The sequence below is a fragment of the Grammomys surdaster genome, unplaced genomic scaffold (genome assembly GCF_004785775.1).
Source record: "Grammomys surdaster isolate TR1022 unplaced genomic scaffold, NIH_TR_1.0 130, whole genome shotgun sequence".
In the NCBI taxonomy this organism is placed as follows: Eukaryota; Metazoa; Chordata; class Mammalia; order Rodentia; family Muridae; genus Grammomys; species Grammomys surdaster.
In genome coordinates, this window is record NW_021604588.1 from 23,130,109 (window position 1) to 23,134,632 (window position 4,524).

The window sequence follows — 4,524 nt, forward strand, 5'->3', positions numbered from 1 at the left end:
CCCCCCCCCCCCCCCCCCCCCCCCCCCCCCCCCCCCCCCCGGGGCGTCTGAAGCAGAAAACAGTGTTGAGGAGATGAAGCAAAGAGTCCCAGGAATCTCCTGAATTCTGATCTTTAAGTATCAGGTTCACATTCAGCTACTGCCTACATCCAGGTCTAAATTTAAATGAGCCATTTTATCCATAAAATCCCCTTATCAGAATTTTTTTTAAATCAAGATTTGATATGTGTTGTGACAGTACCCCAGTGGTTTTCTCCTCTACAAAGGAAGGCTGGTAATGAGTACCCTAATTCCCTAAGACTGTTCCGAGCAGCTTGGGAATTAATACAAGAAATGCCCTGGAAAACATTCTACTGGCTGGGTCTCCAGCATCTCCCACAGATGGATGTCCGCTCTCTCCTGGAGACTCCCTGGAGTCTGGTCACCTTCTTTAACGTTAATAGCCCTTCCTCAGGATCCCTTTCCCTGGAGATTAAGGCCCACTGGTGGAGGCAGAAATTCCAGGCAGTGACTATTGAGTCAAAAGAACTCAAGAAATGTATACAATTCTCTCCCAGACAGGAGTAAGAACTGAAGGTCTCTTAATTGGATGCTGTAACCTTGTAGCTAGGGGATGTTTCTTTGACTTCTGAAGTCAGAGGCTCAGCATCCTTCTATACGTTCTCCTTTCTGGTTTTACTGGGAAAACAAACAAAGCAAAAACAAAAACAAAAACAAAACACCTCCAACAGTGTAAGGGTGGAATCCGGAGCTGCCATTTGTAGGACTGAATAGTTCACCTATACTTAACTAGTCTGAGCCACAGCAGCTGAGCATCCCCTTTAGTGGCCCAGTAAAGTTATTAATGAGCCCTTTGAGGTTAAAGTCTGCTGCTTAGGACTTCCCCCAACAACATTCTTAGTGTAAAGTCAGGAAGAAACCGAGGAATGTCAGTGGTATGGAATGTTTTTGTGAAAAGCTGGAGGCGGGGCTTACTTAGGGACACAAGTATGTTGTAAAGCTGTTAAGAAAACCTTTCCCATCACCGTGGGGTCACACTCTGTAAGATTTGGACTCTTGTCCTTTCTAGTTTGTCTTGTACAGAGGTCTCCAGAGAGTCAGACAGAGTCAGGCTGTGTCCTCCAAGGAAAAGAAAGTTGAAAACTTCAGCCTGATTTCAGGAGCTGAGGCCCCAAAGAGGGGAGTGTTTGGGATGAGCTGAGTGAGCTTTCTACTGATCATAGAACTGTCTTCCAGATTTGCTTCCAGATTCTGCTTCATGACTTCCAATCAGAAATCATGTCATACCACTGGCAATTTCGTCATTTTCAAGAAAATGAAACTTCCCTCATTTAACTGGAAATTCGGCTCCTAGATTTTTATCTCCTAGGAGCTTCTGATGGCTTTGAATTTTCACTTTTGATTTCCACTTTTGCAAACCGACCTGTAGTACTGGGGAATAGCTAGCTGCCCTAAGGCTACTTCCTGTTCTTTGTCCTGTTTGAAGGCTGGAGGCGGGAAGCTGGGCTTCAGGAGACAGTGTCTCCCAGGTCTATCTCTGCTTCTCACTAGTTGAGCATCCACTCACGAACCAGAGGCTTTCTGACCTTCAGTTCCTATCTGAAAAATGTGATCGAGATTGCCAACTCCCTCCCAGGGCTGTGGGGAGTAACACGTCACATGCACAAACTTTAAAACATAAGGAAATCAACGTCCACATGTCCATCCTTACTCCACCTCCACCCTGCCTCTCGAAGGAACCTGATTTAGTTCAGTTCAGTTTAGTTCTATTCGTCAGAACTTGACTGGAACCCTCGAGAATTTCAAGTCAGTCCATCTGTCACAACTGGTGGTTGACCCCTGAGTTCCCAAGACATCAGGTGAATTACACCCTAGTTGCTGACATCAGCACTCCTCCATTATGGTTGGGTTGGCAGAGACTGTGAGTTCTCACATAGGAAACCATTACTCTCTTGAAGTTTCTGTGGGGTCCTGGCTATGTCCCCCTCCCCTGACAGGGCACCTCTGTAGCCAGTTCCTTAAGGAATCACAGACTCTGGCTAAAGGGACTCACGGTACACCCAGTATTAGAATTGTCTAGATCAAATCTCCATTTTGCCATTGAGTAAACTGAGGTCGGTGAAGGGAAGCACTTGCCTAAACTCACAGAGACGGGTGTGGTCCAGTCCAGCAAGCTGCTCACACCCAGCCCCTGCTTGCTCTGCACTACCACAAGCACCCATCAATTCAACAGAACAACCAAGTAACCAACCACAGACATAGCTGCTTGCCAGGTAGGCAACTGAGGACTGGAGTCCCATACCTGGCACCCCTCATAGAGGAGGCTCTGATAGAATGAAGACAGAAGAAACTGGTGTGCCTGAGAAGGAATTTAGATAGCCACAGGTGTTGGGTGCTGTCTTCTTCACTCTGGGCACCTGGTTAGCAGCCTCTGAAAGCTCCAGACAGAAGCAACAGCAACCCCCACCCCAGCCTCAACCCCAGGCAAGAGCCTGTATGTGAGCACTAGCCCACAACAAATGCAACGTGCAAAACATGTGCTCTCTTCTTGGTGACACATGCCTGTAACCTCAGCACTTGGGGACTGAGGCTGGAAGACTGTCTTAAGTTTAAAGCAAGCCCAGGTTACATAGGGAGACCTTGTCTCAAAAAAGGTAAAACAACGGGAAGGGAAAATAAACATTTTAAATAACGCGGCTTGGCAAGTCCTTTAATTTACAAGACAGCCCGTGAGCTACGTGATGGATGAAATCAAAGAAAATAAAATGGCTAGGAGGAACATACAAAAAAACGGGAGTTGAAAATGAGCGTGGGGACGGAGCAGGGAACCAACCCAATGGGAGCGACCTAGGAGACAGATGCAAGAGAAGTCCCCTTTCCCGTCCTGTCTCAGAGAGCGGTTAGGAACGCTGAGTGGGGAGCCCCCACACTCAACATCCCTTCCTGGCTTCTTTTACTTCAGTTATTTCACTCTAGAAACAAATCTGTCAAGGCCTGGCTACCTGAACCACACAGCGCAGGCAGAGAGGTGCTGGGCGTGGTGGCCTATAATTTCAGCCCTTGGGAGGCAGAGGCAGGAGAATTGCCCGGAGTTTACGGGCAGTCTGGATTACAGAGTGAGACTCTGTCACAAGAATACAAAATAACACCCCCCCACCATCCCCCTAACACACACAATTACAAGTGGTTCCACACCCTGGTCCCTCCACCCGCTTGATCCGATTCCTTCGGTTCACTTCCAATACACAAAGAAATCCAAGGACCAGTTAAAAGTCAGCCAGAACACAGAAAGCGCAACAGCGAGTGAGGCTGGAAGTGACGTTTCAAGCCCAGCCGCCCGACGTTAGCGGGTGCGGAGACCTCTCGGCCTTCAGCCCCGGGACAGCGCCACACCAGCGCTCGCCGCCTTCAAACTTATCCCAACTCACTTTCGCTCGCAGGGCTCGACGCGGTCCAGCCGCCCAAGGCGGAGCGCAAGGCGACCTCCAGCGGCTGTGGCGGACCGCCGACCGAGCGTCCCTTCTCCATTCATTTAGCTCGGTACCAGGAGCAAGCCGCGGTCACCGCGTCTCTCCGCGGACTTAGGCGGGACCCGCTCGGACTCCAGCGCCCGGACAAGAAGTGATGGATGGAGGAGGGGACCGCGATCCCCAGAGTGTGGGTCACTCCCGCGCACCAGCACCCACCAACCACCCAGATGACCTCTCCTAGTTGCAAGCTGAGAGCGCGGGATCTCCTCCGTCCCTGGGCATCTTTCACGCCTCAAGTCAAAAGAGAAAGTTCGTTCTTTCACTTTACCAGAAACTTTTCCCAGCTCGGAGTGGCAGCGGCAAAGAGCAGCTCAGCCGAAACTGTGCGGCGGAAACTAGGGCTCGGGTCCCCAGTGGCGCAAGGGTCCCGGGACTGGTCACTAGCGGGGAACTTAGGGCGGGGAGGGCAGCGCTCCTCGGCGCGGCTCTAATGCTCACCTCCAGTCTTCACTCGGGGCGGCCAGGGTCCAGAGAGCGGCTAGAGGCGGGCGGTCTGTCCCGCCGGCGGGGGAGCGCCGAGGACTGTGCCGGAGCGCGGGTTGGCCGGTCGGCTCCGCCGGGGAAGCACCGTGCGCGGCGCGTCTCGCTGAGTGAGACTGTGGCTGGGAGCGCGTTGCATCACCCCTTTTAAAGTCCTCGCGCTGGCAGGGAGCCCGCTTAACTACCAATCCCAGGCTGACGTAATGCTATTAATAGCTTCCAGGGAGAACTGGCCAGAGGAGGGGGTGAAGGGGGGACGAGGGCGGGGCCAGTGGTGGGTGGAGACCGCGGACCTGGTGATGCAAGTGCGAGAAGGGGCGGTCACGGAGCGTCCTGCGCGCCTCGCACGCCCGGGACACACACACCCGCCCGCCCTCTATCTCCATATCAGGCCGGGAGCCGCCCGGGCGCACCGCCAGATGTGCGTATTCGCCGCTGCGTGTTCCAGGCATGAGCCAATGGTGCCCAAGCCAGCGGCATGACTCCACCGCGCTGGCATCTCTCCCTCCGCTAG

At 52.6% G+C, this 4,524-nt stretch overlaps 1 protein-coding gene across 1 annotated transcript in view; it reads right to left on the reverse strand.

Annotated features, from left to right (window-relative positions):
* Window positions 1–4,115, reverse strand: part of Atf3 (activating transcription factor 3) — a 12,413-nt gene extending 8,298 nt beyond the window's left edge. Inside the window, exon 1 of the mRNA XM_028761225.1 lies at window positions 3,969–4,115. The gene's annotated coding sequence lies outside the window, so the exon portion shown is untranslated. The remainder of the gene's footprint in view (window positions 1–3,968) is intronic.
* Window positions 4,116–4,524: the final 409 nt, after the last annotated feature.